Source organism: Chrysemys picta, chromosome 2 (assembly GCF_011386835.1).
Source record: "Chrysemys picta bellii isolate R12L10 chromosome 2, ASM1138683v2, whole genome shotgun sequence".
Classification (NCBI taxonomy): Eukaryota; Metazoa; Chordata; order Testudines; family Emydidae; genus Chrysemys; species Chrysemys picta.
In genome coordinates, this window is record NC_088792.1 from 215,324,745 (window position 1) to 215,338,441 (window position 13,697).

General features: G+C 44.4%; 1 long non-coding RNA gene across 1 annotated transcript in view; it reads right to left on the bottom strand.

The window, feature by feature from the left end:
* Window positions 1-11,506: 11,506 nt before the first annotated feature.
* Window positions 11,507-13,697, bottom strand: part of LOC135981704 (uncharacterized) — a 66,954-nt gene continuing 64,763 nt past the window's right edge. The window contains exon 4 of the long non-coding RNA XR_010598842.1: window positions 11,507-11,637. This is a non-coding gene — a long non-coding RNA (uncharacterized LOC135981704). The remainder of the gene's footprint in view (window positions 11,638-13,697) is intronic.

A 13,697-nucleotide genomic window follows, 5' to 3' on the forward strand; every position in this document is an offset into this window, starting at 1 on the left:
GGGATGGATAACTTGATTATAACCTGTCTGTTCATTCCCTTTGGGGCACCTGCCATTGGCCACTGTCAGAGGACAGGATACTGGACTTGATGGACCTTTGGTCTGACCCAGTATGACCATTCTTATGTTCTTATTTCTGTTCCACGTTGATATATCTTGTAAGTGTGCTTTTGTATTTCTTTGCATTGAAATGTGCAGCATCTCTCTCTTGGAGATACAATTTCTGCTGCTTTCTATAAAATACTCCTGGAGCATAACCATCAATAAAGGAAAAGCTTTGTAGGCATCCTCAGGCTTGTGAACAGAAAGTTTTAGAATTAGTCATCGCTGTAGCTCAGTGTGAGAATGATCCATATATTCATATAGAGGTGTGGCCAGAAATTCCTATCTGCGTGTACTTGCTTGGTTTCAAGCAAGGATGAATGGTTACAAAATAAATCATATTTCTCTTCACCCTATGCAGGGATAATAGAAGAACAGTACTGTCTATAAATAAAAATAAGGCATAGAAACAAATCATGTTCCCGCATGCAACTGTGTAAATCTGGAATATCCATTAAAGTCAAGGAGTTACTCCAGTTTCACGTTGATGTAACACAGGGTAGAATTTAGTCCACAGTTTGGCTACAACTTAATCTGCAGCCTCTCATCTTCCTTGAATTCAATGGGGCTGCTCATGTGAGAAGGATGAACAAGATTTAGTCTTGCAGAGGAACTTGTTCTGAACTCTTGAAAACTAAACGAAGGACTAAAATACAAGATAGATGCAGTAATTTTGCTGTGTCTGCTGGCCCCCAGAAATGGTAATTCTGCCTAGAGTAGGGTGACCAGATAGAAAGAGTGAAAAATCTGCAAGGTGGGGGGGAGAGGGGTAATAGGCGCCTATATAAGACCACGCCTGAATATTGGGACATCTGGTCACCCTAGCCTAGAGGAGGACTGCAGTGGCACACAATGCCTGCAACACTCTCCTCCACCAGGGTATCTGCAGACAGACATCCCAACCCCAAAAAATGGCATTACCATTGTGGCTGGGGATGTCCCCCATAACCTCTCCTGGCTTGATAAAATATAAAGCTGCCTTCCCCTTGTGGACATGGTGCCCTTTGCTGGCATAGGTAGGTACAATTTCAACCTCCCCATGCAAACTCCCGTAATTAATTCACCCATAGCTCCCCTTTTTCTCCATGTATGTACAAAACCAATGAATTTTATCAGAAGAAGCAGATATGCTTGAAAGGCCTGTATGTGCTAACACTGGTTAAAACTGGGTGAGGGTGGTGTTGGTGGTGGGGGAGAGGGTGTTGTGCAATTAATTTCCAAGTTTGATAAGCAGGAATGTCTCTTGGTTGGCTGAATTCATAATTTACAAATGATAGACTAGATCCTGCTCTTTGCTTTGCTATCTCATATCTCTGTGTGGGTTTTCTCATAAAATCAGTGGAAGCAAAGGCACCTTAGCTGGTTTTACAAGATGCACAAGAGTGGGCTGGGAGCATATTTAAGTGCAGGGTTCAGCTTGAGGATTTTTCTCCACCAGGGTGTCAAGTCTCGAAAAATGCCATTTTCATATTATTGAAAATATTGTGTAACAAGGTCCTGATGGAATGTATGGTATTCAGACGTCTGGAAGTTTATATGTGCTTTTTGACACATGCATGTTACAGTGGAGTCCAATATGAGGATGAAAGAAGCAGAAAAGGAGTAAGGAACCTAAATACTTTGTGGATCTGGGCCTAGGAGCCTTTGCAAATAAGTAATATATGTGAATTTATAAATGTACCAGATAAACTGAATTCTCATTGGCCTTAGCAATAATTCAGTAGAGACAATATTCACAGTGAGGGTGACTTCATGAACAATTTGTCCTGCGTACCTTCAGTACTGAAATGGCCCCTACTACCATAATATCTGAGCACCTTACACTCTTTAATTTATTTACCTTCACAGTGTCCATTTGAGGTAGGGAAGTACTAATATCCCCATTTTACAGATGAATAACTGATTCAGAGACTAAGGCCCAGATCCTCAATGATATTTAGGTGCCACACGCCCAATTAGGGTGACCAGACAGCAGGGGTGAAATTAACTTAAAGAACTTACCGGTATTCTGGAGTCCTTAGGAGGGAGTGGGGCCTCAACCGGAAGAGATGGGGCCTTTAAATCCCCAGGCACTTTAAATCAGGATTTAAAGGGCCTGGGGCTGGGACTGTGGTAGCAGCAGCTGGGAGCCCCAGGCCCTTTAAATCATCCCTGGAGCTACTGCAGCTGGAAGCCCCGGGGGTGATTTAAAGGGCCCAGGGCTCCAGCTGCTGCTACCGCAGTGGAGCCCCGGGCACTTTAAATCACCATCAGAGGGTGATTTAAAGCTTTAAAGGACCCGGGGCTCCACTGCAGTAGCGGCAGCCAGGAGCCTCTGGCCCTTTAAATCGCCACCCAAGCGTCACCACCGCTTCCCCAGGGTTCCGGCAGCAGGGATCTGGCGGCAATTTAAAGGGCTTGGGGCTCCAGCTGCTGCTGGGAGCCCCAGGCCCTTTAAATTCCTGCTAGGGGAAGCCAATCCACCCCAGTACAGCGTCCCAGCTCTTGCCGGGACACCGTACCGGGGCGTACCAGCTTACTTTCACCTCTGCCAGACAGCAAATGTGAAAAATGGGGATGGAGGTGGGGGGTAATAGGAGCCTCTATAAGAAAAAGACCCAAAAATCCAGACTGTCCCTATAAAATCGGGACATCTGGTCACCCTACGCCCAATGGGAGTTTGAGGATCTGGGTGTGCCCGACATCACACAGTAAGTCAGTTTCAGAGTAGGCGATTGAACCCCGCCCTCCTCAAGCCACCAGACCATCCTTCCTCTCTGTTTAGGAATCAGCTGTAGCTATGTTTTAAAATGACTGGGAAAGAATACCTGAGCGAGCCATTTGCAGTGAATCATTTGTTTTGATAAATTTAAAACTTGTTGGTGTTCACAGATTATTCTGGAGCTATGATTTAGGTTTTTTTCACTATGCCTAACTGACAAACATTCACTGGGAATAGATTTCAGCCTATGGATTGCTTGCGGACTCATTCAAGCAGTTTTGGCGTGGTGTGGCCTTTGGGCCTGAGTCACAGGGCATTGTTTCTGGTCTCTGATTAGATAACCTAACTTTTATAAATGGGAAGCACAGCTAAAAAAAAATCTTTGGAAGTTTGATTCCCTCAGGGAGATGGTGGAGAGCAATTCAGGGCTGAAGGTTCAAGTGATAAGTATGCCGAAGAAATTTTAGAATACTTTCTTCTTTTCCCCTGGAAAGTAGGCTGTGTGTAGGGCCCTGTATTTAAAATACCTGAGTTGCTTCCTGAATCGGAGGAAGAGAGAAAGCTATGAACTAGGGATGAAAACCTGGCTCCATTGAAGTCAATGGGAGTTTTACCATTCATTGTAATGAGGCCATAATTTGACACCAGATTTATTATCTGCCCTGCATAGGGGCTGGTGCACAACCACACTGCCCCATGAGCCACACCAGAGAGATTGTGCCTCAGTAGGTGGTATCTCTCCTGATGCTGCTCAGTGCATAGTCAGTCAGAACAGATTGCTCTTCCCAGGGTGCCAGCCCACTCCATGCACCAGTACACAGGGGAGGAGGGGTCATGGCCCTACCTCCTCCCCATGTGTCCTTGCTCCCTTTTTGGTTACTTCCTCCTAAGGGGAATAACAGCGAGCACTCCCTACGACCGCTTTTGTGGCTATAAGGTGTTTTGCATGGCTTCTGGCCCCCTCCTGTCCTCTTAGGACCTCTCACAATCTGACCCTTCCTTTTTCATGTCATAGTCACAAAAAGTAATTGTAGTTGCAGGTACTTGTGGGCACCTATCATTGTCTCCTCTTTGATTAACGCTGTTGGATTAACACATTCCCCCTGCCATGCTAACATTAATCACTCTCTGATGAGTATCAGCAGCACACATAGTGAATAGCCAACGTCGTCACAGGAAGTGGAGCTTTACAGAGGTTAGCGCCTACCAGCAAGTCATGCTTAGGCCCCAGATGATACTAGAGGAACAGGAACACTTCTAACATGAGTACCACCAGCACAATTAATCATTGCACTGTCTTTCACTCCTGCCACTAACCAAACATAGTGATCCGCTAAGCAGAAATTTCAGTCTAGCACACAGTTTGTGTGAAAAGGAGAAATATTGTTACTTAGCGGGGGCTCTTTTGATTATAGGGGATGGTAACCACTCTTGTCTGTTCATCAGACTATGAAGGTCGTAATTACCAAAGAAGGGTTCATTTGCAGAGGATTTGTGGCTGGGGTTTTCTTCTTCTGAGAGAAATCTTTATGATTGATTAGTGGTGGTGTTGCCCTAGTGACAATTATTCCTGAGGAGCAGGAGAGCCTAAGTATTTTTCATAGCCTGTAAGTACTTACATGAATAGAAAGTATTTGTTACTACAGGCCCTTTAATCATTCTAGCAGATGAAGACATAACAAGAGGTAATGGTTGGAAGTTGAAGCTAAACAAATTCAAATGGGAAACATGGTCAGGGCCGGCTCTAGGTTTTTTGCCACCCCAAGCAAAAAAACTTTCGGCTGCCCCCCCCCCCCCACCAGCCCTGAGATCCCCCCCAGTGCCCCCACACCCGCACCCCCTGCCGCCCCAACACTGGGCTCCCCCCCAAACGTGGGATCCACTAACAGCAGACGGCGGCCAAGCCCTGTCCCAGCCGCGAGTCTGTCCCCATGCGGGTGGAGCTGCTGGGAGGTGCGGAGCGGGAGTACTTCCAGGTGGCGGTGCAGCTGCGGGGTGGCGCGGACAACACGGCCCCCTCCCTGGGCTTCGCAGCGCTGCTGGTGGCCGAGGTGGATCAGTTCGTGCTCACCACCCTCATCCCTGACATGCTGGTGGCCGAGGACCTGGAGAGCCCCCCGGACCTGCTGCTCTTCAGCCTCACCGTGCCCTGGCCCAGCCCCGGCGGGCGGGAAGGCGAGGATCTCCGGCTGCAGGGCTACCTGCTCAGCACCAACGAGCCCAGCCGGCCACTCACCTCCTCACACACTCCGGGAGCCCCTCTCGCTGCCGACGCAGCCCGGTCTCGGCTCCAGGGGACCCCGCTTCCCTCCCTCCCTGGCTCCTCACACACTCTGGGAGTCCTTCTTGCCGCCGCCGCAGCCCAGATGGCGGCAGCAAGAGGAGCTCCCGGAGTGTGTGAGGAGCCGGGGAGGGAGGGAAGCAGGGCCCAGGATGCAGGGAGGGAGGAGGGGTCCTGCTGCCGCTGCAAGTCTCCCCAGGGCCGAGCGGCGTTTCCCTGAGTGGGCTGTGCAGGGCGCCGCCGGGTTGGGCAGGGGGGACGGATCCTGGCTCGCGCACTGACAGGGCGAGTGGCTGGGCCAGGGCCGGCTCCTGGCAATGCCACCCCAAGCAAAAAAATTAAAAATAAAAAAAGGGGGGGGCGGAGTGCCACCCCTTAGAAAGTGCCGCCCCAAGCACATGCTTGGAGGGCTGGTGCCTAGAGCCGGCCCTGAACATGATGCAAATTTTTAACAGGGAGGGTAATTAATATTAAACAACTTACCAGAGGATGTGTTGGACTCTCTATCACTTGAAGACTTTTATATCAAAACTGGATGTCTTTCTAAAAGATAAGCTGTAGCTCAAACAGAAGCTATGGCCTGTTTTACACAGAAGGTCAGACTAAATGATTATAATGGTCCCTTGTGGCTTTAAAATCTATGAATCCTGTATAGCAACCTAGGGCAGTGGTGGTAGTGGGCAGAGGGGAGGAGTTTACCGTAGTATGCTGCTGACATCAGACTCGCAGAGCATCGCAAAGAAATGCGGATTGAGGGGAAGAAATTGGTATTACTAGATTAATGAAAGGTTGCAGTGACTAATACGAATACTGGACATATCTATATTGCTGCCTGTACTGGTGCATGCAAACAGCCACGAACAGTGGAAGACCAGGGTACAGCACTTGGTAAATAGAAGGCGAGGATGAAATCATGGGTTTGAGAGAATTTTTCAGGATACCACTGATCAACCCTGTGTAACTTATCTGATATGCCTGTGCTGAGGCAACAGCACCAGTAGAATCCAGCAAAGAAGAAGGTTGCAGGATCAACGTATCCTCACCACAGCCACTGCAGCGTCCTCCTGCATGGTGTCCCAATGCTGTCACAGCACATTCTGGCCTACCTCCAGCATTTGTTTCTACACCAGCAACACCCATATGTCCTCCTCAGTTACCTTCTCTCTGTGCTCAAATTCCTGCTCCCTTATGGTCTGAGCAATCTATTAGTGCCAAGTGACTGCTGTCAGATGGGAGATGTTGGCATCAAAGGCAGGATCAAGGTCCTCCTCCACTCCATCTACCTTCTACTGTGACCCCCTCAACTACTGCTTGGCCCCCTTCACTTTGTGTTGCCATTCTCTGGTGACCCAAGATGCCCTCTCTGCAACAGTGTATACTTTTGAGTGCCACCTGCCCTTTGGCTAGCAGTATGCATCTGCTTGAACTGATCATTCATTCCCCTTTTCGCTGCCTGGCGGAGTTCCAAGCACACAGCTGAATGACCAAGCACATACCACACTTCAAAAACCATTCATGCTGGTGGCTGGACACATCATTGTTGCTGCTCTGCAGCTATCCATCTCCTCGTTGCTGATGATGATTTTCTTTCCTTTTTTGGGTTGTTTGGATGGGTTTTAGTTCTTCCTGTTCCTCTGCCCAAAACTCTTTCCTCCTCTCCTTCCAAATTGCGGAAAGCTTTCAAAGTGGCCCTACAATCACTTGCTGTGCACATGCTCCCCCCTATGTACATTTATGAGGGCAGGATGCTCCTCCATCATTTCTAGAGACTAGGCCAGGAGCCCTCCATTCCTTTGTATTCAGTGGGATGGGATAGAAATGGTTTCCTCTTTCAGGTGTTTTTTTTAAAAAAGGAAACTGATCCTTTGTGCATGATATATCCATCTTCCCAGCTGATGAGGACAAATAGAAGAGCTACTTCAACTGTAAATCCATGTGCTTGGGATATGCTTAATACAGCTGAGAGAAATCTGATTGCAAATGTAGGCATTTGAAAAGTTGACTGGCTTCCTTTTGCTTTCTTAACACTCTCCATACAGGGAGGAGAACCATGCTAGCTACTACCATATAGATATGTCACTTTCTTCCTCAGCTGTTTCCTAAATCCTTTAATACCAGTAGTGTCAGTTTGAGACACTGCCTTTCTTTTAGCTTTTCTGGCAGCTGTTTAGAAAAGGGAGATTTGATTATTTTATAAACTGTATGTTTTCTCTATCAGTGGTTCTCAAACTTATTTGATCGCACCCCCTTCTTTGAATATGTAGTAGTTTGCACCCCCTCTCACCAGGACCGGTTCCAGGCACCAGCGCAGCAAGCAGATGCTTGGGGTGGCCAACGGAAAGGGGCAGCACGTTTGGCTCTTTGGCAGCAATTCGGCGGCCGGTCGCTCAGTTCCTCTCGGAGGGAAGTACCTGCCGCCAAATTGCTGCTGAAGAATGAAGCGGCGGCGGTAGAGCTGCCGCTGAAGTGCTGCTGATCGCAGCTTTTTTTTTTTTCTGGCCCTCTTGGGCGGCAAAAACGCTGGAGCGGGCCCTGCCTCTCACTCTGCCACCCAAATACATATACTGATATGTATACCACTTTGCCTTCAGAGCTGGGTGGCTGGAGAACAGCAGCTGCTGGCCAGGTGCCCAGCTCTGAAAGCAGTACCACCATCACCAACAACGCAGAAGTAACGGTGGCTATACCATACCATGCCACCCTTACTTCTACGCTGCTGCTGGTGACAGCGCTGCCTTTAAAGCTGGGCACTTTGCCAGTAGTTGCCACTCTCCACTCTGCCTTCAGAGCTGGGCAGCTGCTTCTCATGCCCTCCCCCAGAAGACATTCCACACATCCCAGTTTAAGAACTTCTGTTCTACACAAAGAACCAATAATATTACCAGCAATGGTAGTTCACATCTGTCTTTTAATCTTATTTCAAAACACCCGAATTCCCAGGCTTGACCCCTAACTATATTCAGCATCTCATTTAGTGTTCTTTATTTTTTATTTGAACACTTCTAAACCATCAGAACAATTCAACTACAATTTTTGCCAGCTGCGCCTGCATTAATTTTATGGCAGAAAAGTGTCTCACTTGAAGAAAACAGATGTATTCTCTTCTGGGAAACCCTTTAAAATTTTTAAATCAAGATGAGATGTTTCTCAAGAATGTCAAGCAGGAATTAGTTGAGGGAAGTTCTATGGCCTGTATTATGCAAGAGGTCAGAGTAGATGATTCCTTCTGGCCTTAGAATCTATAAATCTATGAAGCCTAGATAATGACAGGTTCTCTGCCCAAACAGCTTTCCACTGACTAATGAAAGATATGCACAATATTACACACAGAACCACAGTTCAGAGGAGTTAGGGTAAAGGGATTATTGATCTGTGTATTCTTAGACTTCATAGGGGACTGCCTGAGGAGCCAATGGGGAAGGTTACTAACTAAATGTGTAATTTTACTGAACAACCAAATGAATCTCAGTGCTTGACAGAAATGTTCTTATGGTTTGTACAAGGTAATTTTGAAATCACCTTGTCAGATTTTCGGTTTCCATGCATGCTACTGCAACAGTCAGAGAAGCGTCCTGGTGGCTAGCCTGGGTTTCTGCTTATCACTTTGTGTGTGTAAAGTACAGAAACTGTTTATCGGTTTCCTAGGTGGCTGCATGTTTTCTTGGGCGTGACTCAATACTCAGTGTGCTGTAAAGCTACACCTCTGAGTTCTCATTGCTTTCATTCGTTTATGCTGTTCACAGAATAATTATATGCACGCTATCATATCCTTGAGAAACTGGCAGCTGGTAACTAACTAAGGCAGTGACAGTTCTTTCTCTTGATTCATCCATTTATGTTTAACAATAAAAAGGACTTTTTGTGTTTTCTAGTCTTTGTTTTTATACCGCTTCATTGTGTACATTATAGTCACTGAGTCAAAGGGAGTCTAGGTGAGGGTTTTCTAAATTACCAATAAATTTTGATAATAAAATTTGGGCATTTATCCCCGATGGGTTTTTTTCTCTCATATCTCTGTCTGAACTTATCTTGACCTTTCAAAATGTTTGGGTTTGTTTCACACACATTGGAAGATGGAAATTTGGGCTGGTGCCAGTTTTTCTGTTTATTATTAGAAGAAAAGCAACCAACTCATTCTCAAAGTCCAATTTCAATTTTTGACAGCAATGGGAGTTGATTGATGAATATAATTAGGCTGGGAAGGACTAGATTTTTATGGGTAAATGTCGATTTCACGATACAAACACAAACAGACTAAAATATTTCCATCAATAATAATTGAAATTTATTGATAGGCAGAGTTTTTTAAAAATGGCTGTTTGATAACTTTAGAGTTGGATTTTGGAATATTTACTTTGTATATTTTGACTTTTAATGTTAACATTTTGTACGTTAATGGTTATAAAGCTTTAATTTTTTGAATCTCAGTGTCTGTCATTAAGTTATTATTGTCTAATCACCTCATAATTTCCCATAACTATGACAATTTTAATAGATAAAAATAGAAAAAAATTTGTCCAAAATATCATACAAACATAAAGAAAATAATATGAGTAAGTGTTTTCCCAAAGGCGGTTTCCTTAGTTAAACTACATCAAGAACAATAAGCGAGAGCATAATAAATGGAATAATATATACTTTGAATAAAGTGAAAATTATTCTAGATTTTTATACTTGTCAAATGTCATGCGAATAAATTACAGAAATAGTATAATCCATAATGTACATTAAATACAGTACATTGTTTTTAGAACATTTTTTCTTGATTAAAATATACAGGACAAGCCACTCATCTGGCATATATTTTTGTAGTTCCATTGACTTCTGTAGAGGTATGACATTTTACACTTGCTGAGGATCTTGCCACAGCATTTAGAACCAGCCTGTTCTGGTAGGGAATGGGCTAGATGCCATAATATGTCTTTTCTATAGCTATCTTTCTTCTGTGATTCAGTGTTACATGGGACAAATGTATTTGCCAACCCATTGCAGAAAAAGACCCATTAATCAAACTGTTATGTTGAAGTGTCTCCACTATACTGGTAAATATATTAGACTCCTGGGATGGAAAAAAGGCAGCAAGAGAGAATACACATGGTTATCTTTCATTTTAAGGACAGGTAATTTTTCAATTAATTAATAAATTAACAATAAATTATATAATTAAATATCAAATATTTTTATCTGAAAGGAATAGTGACAATCGTTTTGTGAATAATCAACAGTCTTTGTAAATTGACATCAGGTAATGTCACTAAGGTCTTTATTCCAAAAAGCTCCCAGGTCTCTTGTCCATAAAAACAGTCTTATCTCAAGACCTCTGAAGATGTCCAACCAACTTTAATCCAGATGTAATGATGAAAAGAACTTAAGTCCCTATAAAATATAAATATATTTTAATATTCACAGCAAGGAACAAAGATTTTAAGACAGATGGCAGAAGAAGCTTTAAATAAAATGAATAGTAATAGAAATAGAAACTTTGTAGGAGGAAGATAAGTTTCTCTCCACCACAATCAAGTGCAATTAGAAGATCATTAGAATCTTGAAAATTCAAAGTACAAAGACCCAAACACAAATGGCCTGATTTTCCAAAGGTTAGGCTCATACACAAATAATGTGAACACAATTATGTCCATAATGGTGTGTGCATAATTAATGTATGTACAAAATGTATGTTTATAGAAGTGTAATTAAATACCTAACTGGCCATTTGCTTGCACAAATTCTTGGTTTCCATATGTAGTTCCAGTAATTGCTTCCTATTAAATAAGCACCCAACCCAATCTAAGTATTCTCCAAGAGCTTGTCTCTGATGTCTCTTGGCCAGACTGTGACAGATGCTTACACAGGTGCACTGGGGTAACACACGGTGAGCCTCCTCCCCTGTGTGACCAGTGCAAGGACCTGTCACGTTTGCAGTCCATGCACACGTGGGAACTTACAGTCTGCTTCTGCAGGGCACCACAACAGTGCACCGTGCACCAAGTGGAATGGAGCAGAACAAGGAAGAGGTGAGGCTTCAGCCCCATCTTATCTTCATATTGACCCACAGAGGGGTCCTGCTGCAGAAGGGAGGACAGGGTGCATCATTCCAAAAGACCACGGTAACCCCTACTCCAGCCGGCGGTTAAGTGACCGATATTGGCCTGGTACATTTAGGAGTGTGAGAAATCCCCACAGTCAATTATTCAGAGAACAGAACTTCAGCTGCAACAGGAAGTCTGAAAGTCTCTGAGAGGATGACTCCTGCTGGGATGCTGGCAGGATGTTCAGGTAGATCTGAGAAAGCCTAGGAGGGTAGACTAGAAAAAGTACTCATACCCAAGGGAATGGAAAAAGGTCAGATATCCTATGAAGCAGCAGTAATCTCTGCCTCTAGTAGTACTCCATATTTATCCATCATGGAACTGTCCTTCCAGAGGAAGGTGGAGTCTTGGACAAAAGAGATGCACAGTAGTCATCCATACAGACAGCTGCTCCCCCATCTTGCTGTGTAAGTCAGTGAGGAGACACCACCATTCTGTGGGAGGCCAATGTGATCTTCAGCAGCCTGCATTATAGAAGAGACAATTGTGCTTTGTCAGACTTCATCTGTATAAAATATTCTGCTTCATTTTAGTCTCTGACTATTCATTTTACCTCGTCAAATAATACACGTGTAAATTGAAATATGAGTATTAACCATCCAATTGAGGGATATAACAATACCTATCACTGACAGAACAAGTGTTAGACAAGCTGAGCTAACTGGCCAGCAGTAGGAAAGTAAATAAAAATATAAATGAAAAGCTTTCTGAGCTCTCTGGTTTTTAGAAACTTTTCATTACAATAATGTTTCTGCCAGCAGGTAATCGGACTGGTCATCTGAGAACTGATAGGCAGAGTTTTGCTGATCCTCCAAAGCATCAGTGTTGGTTTACAGTAGCTTCTGGGATCTTATCTTGGTGTCTGCTCCCAACACCTCTGTTCAGCATTGATTGTTTCACTTTTCCCTGCAGTAAGTGGGGTCACTGTGCCTTGGTTTCCCCAAGTTTGGAGGGTTCACTTTATGACAGCTCCTCTTGAGTAGAGAATGCTGTTCCTCTTGAGTACGTTTCTACTGACTTTGGTTCTCTGAATGCCAGGTACCCCAGCCTGTCTCCTTGTACTTCCTAAGGGTGGGTTATTTAATCCTAGGAGTATGTAAGCAGCAGCTTTTATCCTTGGATCAACAGATAGATACTGATTATAGCTGCATTTAAACCGCATACTGTTCATTTAAAAAAGAGAGCACAGAAACAGACAAAACAAGAGAAAAGCATTTACTCTTCTCTTCCTATAGATGCATATCACAGGAAACCTGCCCATGGCTATTCTCCAGATGCGGGGTCGGGTGTGGGGTATTTGAAAGCAGGCATCCCTGGAGGATTAGCCTATAGTCTACTGGGAACTTAAAGCAAAATGGAGTCCCTGTCACCCACCTACTACCTGAATGTGGGTTTGATATATAAAGAGTTCTAAATATCATAGAGAAGTGAAAAGGTGTGTGTGTTTGAGAGAGAGAGAGAGAGAGAGAGATGGGAAGAGTCTGTCTGAAGATGGTAAAATATGTAGTGCTTTGAAACTAGTTTCACACTCTTTCTTTGTGGCTTCAGTTTGATGGCACAAGAGAAATTAGATTGGGAGAGGCCTTTTGTAAAGACTTAGAATATTTTTGTGGTTTTAGTCCAACAATTCACACAACAGTTACTGAGTGAGCACCGCCAGATTAGGCAAGAAACTGCATGCAGTGTCTTGGTTGCTGTCCAACTACCTGGTAGGCACTATATTTAAAAGAAGGGATTATATTCCCAGTAGTACATGGACATCAGGGCTCATTGTTGCCACCATGATACTCTACTCTACTCGTGCTCATTGAGTCTCAGTGAGGATAACAGACTAACACAACTGTTTCACTAGTGCTCTAATACATTTGGTCATTGCTATGCAAGGCCAGTGTAGGGGTTTCCCTAACCCACTCCAAGCAATGACATAGATTGAGCCATTGGAGCCATCTTAGTGCTGCAGTACAGTGGATTCAAATGGAATGAGCTAGGTGAATCTTTCTTTCTTTCTTTCTTTCTTTCTTTAATTCTCCCCAAAACAAGAGAGGCAGTTAGGGAACTAGTGACCTTCCTCATCAACTCAGGAGGCATTTGTGGAGACATGTCCTCTTCTGGACTAAACCTGTAGTTAGAGTTCTGCCGAATCCCACAGAGACAGCTAGGAAGAAGGTGTGCCCCTCTCTCACCAGACAGGCAGCGAGAGGTGGGAGGCCAGAGAGCCAGTCGGGCTCAGAGAAGGGACTAGGTAGTCTCCTCCAAAACAGATGTACAGGCAGGTGGAGGAGGGGACATGTCATGGAAGCCAGCCTTGCTAAATGCTTACTGGTAATCTCACAAATGGCTCAGTGCACATGTATGAAGTACCATGGTAACACTGACACTCATTATTGATACAGTACCTATGTGCTAATCGGCACAGGGTATTTAAACAGAACCGAATCGCAAAAGTGCCTTGCTTCTTTAAATCATGAACATAAAGAGAGATGACTTCTTCCCTCAGCTATCATCCAAAGCATGGAGCAAGTCA